The sequence below is a fragment of the Prionailurus bengalensis genome, chromosome E3, assembly GCF_016509475.1.
Source record: "Prionailurus bengalensis isolate Pbe53 chromosome E3, Fcat_Pben_1.1_paternal_pri, whole genome shotgun sequence".
Taxonomy (NCBI): Eukaryota; Metazoa; Chordata; class Mammalia; order Carnivora; family Felidae; genus Prionailurus; species Prionailurus bengalensis.
In genome coordinates, this window is record NC_057357.1 from 23066538 (window position 1) to 23080878 (window position 14341).

The window sequence follows — 14341 nt, forward strand, 5'->3', positions numbered from 1 at the left end:
CGATCTCGCGGTCCGGGAGTTCGAGCCCCGCGTCAGGCTCTGGGCTGATGGCTCAGAGCCTGGAGCCTGTTTCCGTATCTGTGTCTCCCTCTCTCTCTGCCCCTCCCCTGTTCATGCTGTGTCTCTCTCTGTCCCAAAAATAAATAAATGTTGAAAAAAAAAATTATAAAAAAAAAATGTCTATCAGCCAGAGAATGGATACATTAATTAATTAACTAATTAATTAAAAATAAAAGGGGTGCCTGGGTGGCTCAGTTGGTTAAGCATCTGACTTTGGCTCAGGTCATGATCTCGTGGTCCATGGGTTCGAGCCCCCACTTGGGCTCTGTGCTGGCCACTCAGATCCTGGAGACTGCTTCAGATTCTGTCTCCCTCTCTCTCTTTGCCCCTCCCCCACTCACACTCTGTCTCTCTCTCTCTCTCAAAAATAAATAAACAAGCAAAATCAAATGACATGGTCCAGAGATACATTCTAAGGTGATACATGTATGAAGAAAAGCAATAGAGTGATTACCAAAAACTCAGGAACATGGTTCCTTTTGCGGGGCAGGGACGAAAGGGTTTTGAAAGTGAAGGCCCATCGAGGGGGGTCCTGGGGGGCTGGTCATATTCTGTCTTTTCATCTGCGTGGTGGTTACTTATGTAAGTGTTTGCTTTATAGTAGTTTCTTATGCTGTCCCCTTGCTTTGTGGATTTTTCTCTATACGTGTTATATACCCCACTCATTGCAAAAAAAGATTTTAAAAAACAATTCCTTTAATTTAATTCAATTAATTTATTTATTTATTTTAAATTTTAGAGAGAGCATGAACAGGGGAGGGGCAAAGGGGGGGGAGAGAGAGAGAGAGAGAGAGAGAGAGAGAGAGAGAGAGAATATCCCAAGCAGGCTCCACACTCAGCATGGAGCCCAACGCAGGGCTCAGTCCCCCAACCTTGGAGTCATGACCTGAGCCGAAATCAAGAGTCGAATGAGTCAGACACTCAACCGACTGAGCCACCTGAATGCCCCTTACAAAACAGTTCGATAGCACCTGCCCTTTACTCCTAATGACAAAGGCTCCGACCTATTCCAAGGGGTCCGCAGGCACAGACGCCATGACATCCTTCACCTGGCAGGCACAGATGCCATGACATCCTTCACTCATGTCTATCACTCCTGCTTCCCTGTGCTGCCTCAGACCCGGCTCCTCATACCCTCTTCCCATGCCAGCTATACAATAACAGCCCCATGGCCACCCATGCGTGGAAATGGATATTGGTAATAATGGCGATTGGGGTCAGTGGTGTTTATTTCTGCAACAAGGTCTGAGCTCCTTTTCAGCCAATCAGAATGCCAGTGATAGCAGTGGCAGCAGTAATAATTGGACTGGTAGTCTTCTGCATGGGTACTGACTCTGACTGGAACAAGGTTAGAATTTGCGAGCACATCCTAAGTTTGATTTCCAATCACACTTGGTTCCTGTTCAGTTTTAACTTGGCACATATTTCAATAGCAGGTATGGGTTTGCAAGTCTGAAGAAGGGAAGATATATTCTGTGCTCCATCAACCAGAGCCGTGAAAAACACCAACCTTTAGAGGAGAGGCAGATGAGAGAAGCCCCCTATAGGGAAACGAAAGGGAGCAGACAGAAAGTGGTCCCCAGGAAGCCTAAGAGAAGTGAAGTTTCAATAATTGTGGTCATGTTCGAATCCTGCCAAGTCATACAAGATACAGTTGGAATCAGTCCAAATCCTAGAGCTGTGATTTCCTTCATCTGCCATTTTTTTAATAAATTATGCACATTTGTACTAAAAATCCATTAGTCTGAATTGCATTTTGGAAAATAGTTCTGGAAGAATGAACACAAAACTACTCACAGTGGTTATCTCTGGGGACCAGGATGAGTCAATTGAAGAAAGGGCTCTCCCCTTTTTCCTATACATGCTCCCGAATTGTTTTAAATTTTTAAAAGAAGCATTAATGCATTTGAAATTTTAAATAAAGAATATAAATTAAAATAGCTACACATTAACTAATACTAGCATAATGTTGGACTAAGCGACCAGTAGCCCCTGACAATGGAAGGGGGAAAGAATCAGCTGGGCACTGTTGATGGCAGATGGGGGATCCGGCAGGCTGAGGACCCAGGATGGACAGAGTGTTATGAACAGGTGGTGGGAAGTGACTTGGCCCAGTAACTGAAAAGGAGGTGTGGTCTTCACGCGGGTGGAAATACAACAGCAAGAGCAATGCACCATCAAGAGTTTTCAGGGGGCTCCTCCGGTGCAGATGGTCTCATAAAGGTGGGCAGGAAATATAGGCAAAGAGAAATAGGGACACTATTTGAATTCTCACTGGCACCTGAGGTCCAGGGCTTGGGATACACTTGTGTTGAGCTCACCTTGGGGCGCCTTCTCCAAGAGGCAATGGGAAATAAGGAGGAAGCTGCTCCTCACCTACCTACACCCACCCCCAGGCAAGACACATAGGTCCAAGAAAGAACCCAGAGCAGGAAACAGAAGGCCAGGTGCAGTTAACAAAGGTTTAATTTAGCCAATCTGTATAAAATTTACCTGCCTTCAGAAGTCTACATAGTGCCCTTTTCATCACCTCCTAACAAGCCTCGATTGTATCTTTTGTTTTGTTTTTCAGTCTCTGCTAACTTGGCTGGCAGATTGTGATATAGGTAACATTTCATATCAATTGCTTGCTTGCTCAGGTCCTTGAGGGGGAGATTGTAACTTTCATCTTTGCATCCCAGGCAGGTCATTGGACCTAGAATTAATGAATAAAAGTGCCGTGGCATTGTTGTTTTCTTTATATTAAAATAATATAAAGAGTTAAACATTTTATCCATAGGTATAAGTACAGTAAAATTTTGTGAATACTTGACCCATAGTAATGCAAATTCAGGTGTGATTTCCAATTGGCTCCCATCATCAGAAAAGGTTAACCCAGGATATCTCATTAATACTGCAATACACAACCTTGCATTTTGTACAGTTGAATTGCTGGACCAATTTACAGCATAGTGGAGAAGTTACAATGTAGTCAGACTTCCTAGTGTGAGATGCTTCAGCTAGGGGGCGTGTCTAAATGAGGGGTCTAATAGAATAAGCACAAAAGAAAATAGAAATTTTCACCTTAAAAGTAAAACTGTCATTTGGGGTGATTGGGTGGCTCAGTCAGTTAAGTGTCCAACTTCAGCTCAGGTCATGATCTCACGGTTCATGAGTTCAAGCCCCATGTCAGGCTCAGAGCCTGGAGCCTGCTTCAGATTGTGTGTCGCCTTCTCTCCACCTCCAGTGATCATTCTCTCTCTCTCTCCCGCTCTTTCTCTCTCAAAAATAAATAAACATTAAAAATTTTTTAAAAACCTGTCAGTTATTTTACCAGCAAAAATGGGCTAATTTGGGGATAACAGAGAATGACAACTATGGACATAGAAGCCACAGCAAAACCATAGGAGGCCCAACAAGCCAAGAAGAGGAGCATTATTTTACGGAGGAGGAGGAAGTTGGCAGGGGTTCTTTTAGAAGAAATTCCATTGGAGAATTTCTCCAAAGCAAGAGCTCAAGGTGAAGTCTTTTCTCATTTGCTGAGTCGCATCTCTTATAGGACATGCAATGTGCAGCTTTTCTTTAGTGGGTCTATAATTGACAGTTCTTCTCTTGGGGTCTGTAATGGACAATTCTCCCTATGATTGACATTAAGTGGTATGGCTCTCCCTTCTAGCCTCTTGACTGTAATGAGGTTTCCCTTTACATTTTCACAGTGTCTTCTCCGTCACGTCAACCTGTGGTCAGTGGGCCAAAGCGACCTGCCACCGTGTAAATAAAGTTTTATTGGTATACATCAGTGCTCATACATTTACATTTTATTTTTTTTTTAATGTTTTTTATTTATTTTTGACAGAGGGAGACAGAGCATGAAAGGGACAGAGAAAGAGGGAGACACAGAATTCGAAGCAGGCTCCAGGCTCTGAGCTGTCAGCACAGAGCCTGACGCAGGGCTTGAACTCATGAACCATGAGATCATGACCTGAGCTGAAGTTGGAACATCCATTTATATTTTGTCTGTAGAGGCTTTTGCACCACAGTGGCAGAGTTGTGTAATTGTGATAGAAACCTTATAGCCCATAAAGCCATACGTATTTACTATCTATTTCTTTACAGATACAGCTTGCTGACTGCTGTTCTAGACCCTCCTCCAGAAGCAGCCTACAGTACTAACCCATCTGAGCAGGAGTGACATCAGTGGGGTAAGGAAGCTTCACAATAACTGTATGAGGTAGGCACTATCATTATCCCCACTTTACAGATGAGGAAACTGAGGCCTAGAGAGGTTAAACAGATTTCCCAGAGTCACAGAGTTGAACCCAGGGAGTCTGGCTCTAGAATCTGCATGCTTAATCACCACCTGCAATGCCTCCTAATAATTCTCAGAAAGAGAAAACAAAAGCAAAACACCCAATTGCCAGAGGAGAGAGGTGTGGGGGGATGGACAAAATGGGTGAAGAGGAGTGGGAGGGACAGGCTTCCAATTATGGAATGAATAAGTCATGGGGATGAACGGTATAGCATAGGGAATACAGTCAATGGTTTCATAATAATGGATGGTGACAGATGGTAGCTGCACTTGTGAACATAGCATAACCTATAGACTTATTGAATATCTATCTTGTACACCTGAAACTAATTTAACATTGTATATCAACTACACTTCAATTAAAAAAAAACCCAGCCACGTACAAAGATTCATACTTTTCAACAGCAACATAGGAAGCTAGGAGGAAAATGAAACAATGCTTTCAAATTTTTGAGTGAAAAAAATATTTTCATCCTAAAATTCTAGACTCTGATATCTTATAATCAAGTATAAGAGCAGAATGGACATGATCAATGATGTAAGCCCTCAAAATGTTTTTCACTAATGTACTCCTTGTTAAGGATTCTACAAGACAGTATGCTCTACCCAAATGAGAAATTAAAATTACAAAGAGAAAAACAGGAGTTCAGGAAACAGTGGAACTAGGAAAAAAGGAAAGCACATTCCTAGGATGGAAGGAAATCCACAGTTTGAAGCAGACCTAGGGAGAGCCTGTTCAGACTGAAGCAAGAAGACAGGGAGCCTCCCGGGTGGGAGGTTGTATTAGTTAGCTATTGCTGCGTAACAAACGAATGTAAAAGTTAACTCAAAACAACAAACATTCATCATCTTACACAGTTTCTAAGGGTCAAAATTCAGGGAGCTGCTTCTGGTTAAGGGTCTTCCATAAAGTTGTACTCAAACTGGGGCTGTAGCCATCTGAAGGTTTTACAGGGACCAAAGGACATGTTCATTCACCTGGCTGCTGGCGACAGCCTTCAGTTACTTTCCATGGAGGGCTCTCTCTATATGACTTTTTAAAGTACTCAGAACAATATGCTGCACACCTGAAATGACCATAACTTTGTATGTAAATTATACTTCAATAACAATAAATTAAAAAGTGCTCAGAACAGTGCCTGGCACATATTAATCACAATATAAGTGTTTGATAAATAAAGTAAATAAACTTTCCCAGGGACACTGAGCCAGTAAGTGGTGGAATGGGATTTGAATCATCTAGAACTGTCGCTCTTAACCACTCCTTATGAAACCCATGGCAGTAAAAAAGGTGTAATCTGGGGGCTACTGGGTGGCTCAGTTGGTTAAGCGTCCGACCCTTGATTTCACTTCAGGTCATGATCTCACAGTTTGTGGGTTTGAGCCCCACGTCAGGCTCTGCACTGATGGCATGGAGCCTGCTTGGATTCTCTCTCCCTCTGTTTCCTGCTGGTGCACACACACACTCTCTCACTCTCTCTTCTCTCAAAATAAATAAATAAGCATAAAAAGTGATAATAAAGGTGTAGTCTAGAAAGCAAAAATCTCCCATCCCCTTCCCTGACCTCCATTCCCACTGCTCACAAGTGATTAGCGTCAACAGTCTCTGGGTGTTCTCCATAAAAGTATCTACATGTATCTTACACTTTTTCAAATGGCCATTTTTAGAGGCTCAAAAAATAATAATGACTCAATGTCCAGTCTGTACCAGACTCTCTGTTATGGGTGTAAAGAATGTATCTAGAGGATTGAACAGTGTTTCTATATGCACTGAAGGACTTATGTTCTCAACTGTGGGACAGAAACCAGTATAATTCTTGGCACCAAGAGAATCCCAATCACCCTCTTTGGTGTTACCACCTTTAACTAATGCCCAAAGCATGATGCTTAAAACATCAGAATTTAGGAGATTGCACCAAAGTGACACATTAAAGATACAAATGGCTTGTTTTATATTGCTGACACATGTTGGTTAGGGATAACTGGCCCAGAAGCAGGTTCAGAAAAAAAATTTTTTTGATACACTGGATTTACACGGTACGAATAAACTATTTCTAGGTGCTTCAGTATGCGGCTTCAAGGAGGAAGGGGATGAAGGTGCAAACTTTGGAAACTCAAGGAAAATATATTTTTCTATAATTGGTGTCATATCAAAATGGAATTGTGTTCAGCTTCTAGTAAGAGATCCAATTACCATGGATTAAACAATGTAGGGTTTATTCTCTGGTGAAAAAGGCTGGAATTGGTGTGGCACCTCCACAAAGTTATTTGGGATCCAGGCTCCTTCTCTGATGCTTAGCATGTAACTTTGAACCTCAAGGTCAAGGTCATTCATGTTCACATTATGGCATCTGGAGCTCATGTCCTAAGCAGATGAGAGGGATGGCCCCACTGAATATCCCTCTTTAAGGAGTTTTTTTTTTTTTTTAAGTTTATTTATTCACTTTGAGAGAGAGAGAGAGCACAAGTGGGGGAGGGACGGGCGGGGGGAGAGAGAATCCCAAGCAGGCTTCACACTGTCAGCGCACAGCCCGATGTGGGGCTCAAACTCATGAACAGTGACATCGTGACCTGAGCTGATGTTGGATGCTTAACGAACTGAGCCACCCAGGCCCCCCTCTTTAAAGAGTTTTAAAGACCTGCTTGTAGCTCACTGGCCATCCTTCGCTGCTAAAGGAAACTTAGCTGGGCACCCTGCCACTCCAAATAAAATCAGCTTTCTGTGATTAAAGAAAGGGAGAATGGATGGGCTATAATAGGCATCTAGCAGTCTCTGCAACGGGGACTCTCTCCAAGAAAAGATACTACTTTGCTTAAGTAGGCACAAAACTCTTCATTTTCCCAAACTTATGGCCTCCCTAGAATCTCTCAGCTCTATAAATGGCACCATTCTCCAACCAGACGTTGAAGCCAAAAGCCTATGAACCATCTCTGATTCTTCTTTTACCTTACTACCCCCTGTTCAAACCATGAGCCTGTTTTGTTGACTCTCCCCTCAAAATATGTCCCATGCCACATCGGGCCCTGTGCTGACAGCTCAGAGCCTGGAGCCTGCTTCTGATTCTGTGTCTCCCTCTCTCTCTCTGCCCCTCCCACACTTGTCCTCTCTCTCTCAAAAATAAATAAACATTTTAAAAAATTAAAAATATATGTCCTATGCCTTTCTCATTTTTTTTTTTTAAGTGATCCTTACACCCAACATGGGACTCAAACTCATGGCCCGGACATAAGGAGTCACATGTTCTATCGACTGAGCCTGTCAGGCACCCCTGTCCCATGCCTTTCTCAATCTAACTGCCACTGTCCCTTCCTACTCAAAGTCACCCTTCTTCCTACCTGGTCTTCCTGCTTCCATTCTTTTCTTCTTTTTTTTTTTTTTTAGTGGCAGGTCTGTAGGATTCCCCAGACCTGAGGGATCATATTCTCTCTAGAGAAGACCTGAGAAGCTGCATTTTTAATAAACCTTAGGTAATTATGATGATGACAATGATGCTTATGATTGGGACTATTATTATTATGGTGGTGGTGGTGGTAAGATACATGTAACATACAGCTTACCGTCTTAACCATTTTTTAAGTTTTTTTAAGTTCATTTATTTTTGAGAGAGAGAGAGAGAGAGAGAGCACACATAAGGGGCAGGGGCAGAGAGAAATAGGGAGAGAGAGAATCCCAAGGGGGCTCCACACTGTCAGCACAGAGCCTGACTCAGGGCTCAATCTCATGAACCGTGAGGACTATGAGATCATGACCTGAGCTGAGATCAAGAGTCGGACGCTTAACCAACTGAGCCGCCCAGGTGCCCCATTTTAACCGTTTAAAGTTTACAATTCAGTGGCAATATACGCATTTGCAATGTTGTGTAGCCATCACTAGTATCTAGTTTCAGAACTTATCCATAACCCCAGATGGAAACCTGACATCCATTAAGAGTCAAAACCCGTTCCCTCCTGCCCCCAGCCACAGCTCTGTTTCCCTGTCCGCATGCATTTACCTATTCTGGACATTTCATATAAGGAATTATACAATCTGTGGTCTTGTCCGTGTGGCTCCTTTCCCCCAGCATAGTATTTTCAAGATTCGTCCATGTTGTACCACTTATCCATACTTCATGCCTTTGAGGTCGGGAGGCCAGAAGGGGAAGCTTTCACGTTAAACCACAAGCCATCAATCACAGGAAGAACTGTCCATTTCCGACCCCAACAGAAGAACCCTCCCTAGGAAACAATCAGTCCCCAAAAGGAAAAGATGGACACTGCATTTCCCATGAGAAATCAACCACTGCTGCAACTCAGCCAGTGAGAAACCATTGTCACCCGGAACTTCTTTGGAGAAAACTCCAAGGAACCTTCCTTCAGAACAACCCCTCCTAACTTCCTCCACCTTCTCCATAAAAATAAATTCCTCAGCTCTGTTTGTTGGACTAGCCTATGTTTTTGCCATAGGCTTGCTTGTCCCAAATTGTAATTCTCTCCTCTTCCCAAATAAGCCCACTTTTTGCCTGTAAAATAAACTTTTATTTTTTTTTTTTTAATTTTTTTTTTCAACGTTTATTTATTTTTGGGACAGAGAGAGACAGAGCATGAACGGGGGAAGGGCAGAGAGAGAGGGAGACACAGAATCGGAAACAGGCTCCAGGCTCTGAGCCATCAGCCCAGAGCCCGACACGGGACTCGAACTCACGGACCGCAAGATCGTGACCTGGCTGAAGTCGGACGCTTAACCGACTGCGCCACCCAGGTGCCCCTAAACTTTTATTTTTTAAGATTTGTTTGTTTAAGTAATCTCCACACCCAACATGGGGCTCAAACTCATGACCCGGAGATCAAGAGTTGCACGCTCTGGGGCGCCTGGGTGGCTCAGTCGGTTAAACGTCCGGCTTCAGCTCAGGTCAAGGTCTCGCGGTCCGTGAGTTCGACCCCCGCGTCGGGCGCTGGGATGATGGCTCAGAGCCTGGAGCCTGCTTCCGATTCTGTGTCTCCCTCTCTCTCTGCCCCTCCCCCGTTCATGCTCTGTCTCTCTCTGTCTCAAAAATAAATAAAACGTTAAAAAAAAAAAAAAAAAGAGTTGCACGCTCTACTGAATGAGCCAGCCAGGCGCCCCCATAAACTTTTATTTTTAAGGTCAATGTGACCTATGATTGGAATTACTGGGTCATATTGTGATTCTGTTTAAAGTATTGAGGAAGTACAAAACCCACCTCCACTCTGCTCCCTTATAATCCATTCTCTACACAGCAATCAAAGTGACGAATTTAAAATTTACAACACATGGGGCATCTGGGTGGCTCAGTCAGTTGGGCATGTGGCTTCGGTTCAGGTCATGATCTCATGGTTCGTGAGTTCGAGCCCTGCGCCGGGCTCTGTGCTGACAGCTCGGAGATTCTGTGTCTCCCTCTCTCTCTCTGCCCCTCTCTTTCTCCCTCTCTCTCTCTCTCTCTCTCGAAAATAAACAAACATTTAAAAATTTTTAAAAAGATAAATAAAATAAAATTTGCAACATATCATACTTCAGCTCCACTTAAAACTCTCCAATGGAGAATTGCATAGACTGGCATATGCAATATGGCCCCCACCTCTTTCCATAGATCTCTTAATTCTGTCTCCTCACTGACTGAACATTTTCTGTTCCCACCTCAGGACCTTTGTACTTGCTTTGCTTTCTAGCTGGAATGTTCTTCCTCCTGACCATCCCCTGGCCAACTTACTCTCAGACTTCAGGCCCCACCTCCAACATCACTTCCTTGGAAAGGCCTTCATCAACCATCTTATCTAAATGAACCCCACCCAGCCTCAATCACTGCCTATAAAATCACTGTGTTTTACTTTCTTTACAGCACTTATCTGTACTGGAATTAGCTTGTTTTTGTATATTTGCTTTTGGTATTGTCCACCAGAATAGGAGCTCCATGAGAGTGGACTTGTCTTGATAATCTATCTATGTAACACCTGTTTGGCATGTCAGAGTGTAAATGAACATTAGTAGTTAAGTAAGTAATCATTTGCTCCTGAGGGAATCTAAAAATATTGTTCAGAGTCAGGAAAGAGATTGGTGGGGGGTTTTGATAAGAAGTTAAGATTTCAGTATTACACAGCTTGTGTGAGTTATCTTTGTGCTGTGAAATGACAAGCAGATCTCTTAAGTATTGTAGGGGACAACAACTTTTCCTTTCTTCACTTCTAGGTTCTTTGGCTGATCTAATAGTTGACATGAGACAGATTAACAGGAGAAAAACAAATTTAATTTTGTACACACGAGAGATCATACAAACATGAGACTCAAAGAAATGACTAAAACAGGCAGCTTGATACCTTTGAGACAAAGAAATAATAAGTTTGTGAATAATTGACAACACAAAGCAGTTTGGGCTCAGGGACACAAAATTAATGAAGAAATAATAATGGTTGTTTCTACAGCCTTCTCAGCCTTGAATTCCCCATCTCTTCTGGATGCAGGGAGGTCACTGTCCATGAGGGGAATTTACTTCTTGCTTTCAGGGGGACAGGGCAGGGTCAGAGTGTCCATCTGGCACTGGCTGTTTCTTAAATAATTTTAATTCAAAATAACCAATATACCAAAGTGGCATCTTTTGGGGCAAGCTGTCCTGAACCCCATCAATATCCAACTAGTATAATTGTAATTATGAGAATTCATATATAAACTTGGAAGAAAATCCGGGAGAATGTTTAATTAAAAGAAACACCTCTGTGACTGGAAACCAACAACTGCCCAACAGAGAGAGTGGCTAAATGTTTAAGAGCAAGAACCACACAGGGCCACGTGGGTGGCTCAGTGGGTTAAGTGGCCAACTCTTGGTTTCGGCTCAGGTCATGATCTCATGGTTCCCAAGATGGAGTCCTGCATCTCTGCTTGGGATTCTCTGTCTCCCTCTCTCTGTGTCCTTCCCTCTCTACCTGCGCCTCTCTCTCTCTCTCTCTCTCTCTCTCTCTCTCTCTCTGTCTCTCTCTCAAAATAAGTAAATAAACATTTTAAAAAAGAGCAAGAACCACAGATTTTACCACTTAGTAGATACATGACCTTTAAAATAGTACTTCACATCCATGTTCCATTAATAAAAATACCTAACTTGGGGCACCTGGGTGGCTCAGTCAGCTGGGTGTCTGACTTTGGCTCAGGTCATGAGCTCAGGGTTTGTGAGTTCAAGCCCCACATCAGGCTCTGTGCTGACAGCTCAGAGCATGGAGCCTGCTTTGGATTCTGTGTCTCCCTTTCTCTCTGCCCCTCCTTTGCTTGCCCCCTATCTGTCTCTCTCTCTCTTTTTCAAAAATAAATAAACATCAAAAAAAATTTTGTTTTAAAAACGTAACTCATAGGTTTAGTGTAAGAATTAAATGACCTGATGCTTGTGGAGGGCTTAGTCCAATAAGAAGTAGCCATAATTATTATGCCTTTATAGTTATAATTCAGTAAAAATATAAAAATACTGTAGTTCAGAGCAATGTAACTATTCGAAAAGTTTGGCCATCATTTAAAAAGAAATTTAAAAATGTGTATTATGCCCATGGGATATGTGGGCACCATTCAAATCCTGCGACAAAATTTAGTGAGCATCTACTCTGCACCAAGGCTCAGAAATATTGGCATGGTTCCTGCCCCTAAGGAGACCACACCCTTAGGTGAAGCCCATCAAAAAGAGGCCATTCTAAAACAATATGATGAATGCTGATATGATAACCCTTTTGGTTGGCACCACTCCAAGAAGCTTCTAGTAGTTCCAAACACTCATACCTATAAGAAGCTATTTCCTGAGAAGTTGAGTTTTTAGAAACACTATGGTAGACATTAATATTTGTCCCCCAAATCCATTCTCTTCTTCTTCCTAAGAAAAAAAAAAATTGAACTTTTGGCTGTGCACTTGACCATCCAGAATAAAGACTACATTTCCTGGCCCCTCTGGAATCTAAGGAGACTGAGTTCTGGCCAGTGGATGTGAGGGAAAGCAATATATGCAACTTTCAAGCAGTGCACTGCAGTGGAAGGTGTGCACCCTGCCTCTTCACCTCCCCTCTTCCCACTGGCTGGAATGAAGACACAGTGGTGTGCCATCTTGGACCATAGAGAGGGAAGCTTTTAGGAATGGCAGAGCGACAATGCAGAAGGATTCTGACCTCCTAACCAGCATCCAGAGCAGAGCTGTCATGTTAATTTCAACGTGTATGTGGGAGGGAAATAGACATCAATTTTGTTGGAGCCATTGTTATTTTGTCCTCTGTTACCTGCAGACAAATCTATTTCTGAAATAATCTATGGCATTCCTGGCCCCACCTCTGCAACTTATATTGTAGGAAGTCTATGGTGAAGCCCAGGTATATATTTTATTTAAGCTTCCCAGATAATTTATTTTAATGTTCAGACAGTTTGGGGAACTATAGAGTTGCAAATGGCTCAACGAAGCGCTACCAGGAAAGGTCTTGAATGGTAAGTAGGAACTAACCAGGCAAAGACTGAGGGGAAGGACAGTCCAAGTAAAGAGGAAAGCCTGATTCAGTGAGCAACCACATGGTGCCAGCGAGGAACACCCTCAGGGGTTTAGCATTCCTGGAGCACGGAACAATAAACACTCAGGACTATGGGATGGAGCTGGAAGGCTGCAGATGTAATCTGTATCACAGAGGGCCCGGGACGCTACCAAAATAGTTACCCCTCATAAATTGTGGGAAACTATTTCAGAGTTTAAAGGAGAGGAGTTGACCCAATTAGACTTTTGTTTTTGTTTTAACAGTTTAACATCTTAGAACACTTGTCTTATTTTTTTTAATTTTTTAAAATATTTATTCATTTTTGAGAGAGAGAGAAACAGAGCACGAACAGGAGAAGTGGCAGAGAGAGAGGGAGACACAGAATCCCAATAAGGCTCCGGGCTCTGAGCTGTCAGCACACAGCCCGACACAAGGCTCGAACCTATGAACCATGAAATCATGACCTGAGCCGAAATCGGACTCTTAAACAACTAAGCCACCCAGGCCCCAGAACACTTGTCTTTACATGTTAATATAGATCGTTACAGACAGGGTCATGCTACACATATTGTCTTTCAATGACAGTGAGTATTCATCCACAACATCATTTTAAATAGATAAATACCATCTCATTTTATGAATATATCAGATTATTTTTAACCAATCCCATTGTGGTGATTTCATCTGCTTTAATTTAGCTGAACTAGGACTACATTTCTAAGAATTCCCTTCCCTATGGTCTGGGTTACAGCTGGCCATGAGCAAAATGTGTGCAAGGTTTGGCAACTGGAAGCAAAGAAGCAGCCATTTTTATGGTCTGTAGGTCGGCATACAGCCCTCTTGCCAGTCACACACGGGGAAGCTGATCTGCTGGTTAATCTCATTGGCATGGGCCACCAGCCATGCCTCCAACTGCCCCAACAACTGTGGGTGTCCTTCTGCTTCTCCACACCCTGGATCATGTGCACAATGGGTGCCAGCTTCTCCTGCCAGTTACCCACATCATCAAAGTTGGAGGTAGTAACAGATGCATGTTCCAGTCTGTCCTTGTATGTCCCATGCTGTCCTCATGCGCTCCTGCTCATCTTTGCATTTCCCCGCTTCATAGGTATTTTTCCTTCATAGCTGGTGACGCTGCTGACTTTCACGCACAACACCAGATTCCAAAAAGCCACCCCCTTGCATACTGGTTACATTACCACCGTTTCCCCGCTCCCACAATAAATCTCTTATTCCAGGGGCGCCTGGGTGGCTCAGTTGGTTAAGCAGCAGACTCTTGATTCCAGCTCGGGTCATGATCTCCTGGTTCATGAGATCTAGCCCCAAGTCACGCTCCATGCTGATAATGCATGGAGCCTGCTTGGGATTATCTCTCTCCCTTTCTGCCCCTCCCCTGCTTGCTCCTGCGTGCCTGAGCACTCTCTCTCTCTGTCTCTCAAAATAAATAAATAAACATTTAACTGACTGAGCCACCCGGGCGCCCCCCGTAGGTCAAATTATTTACTTAGGATAAAT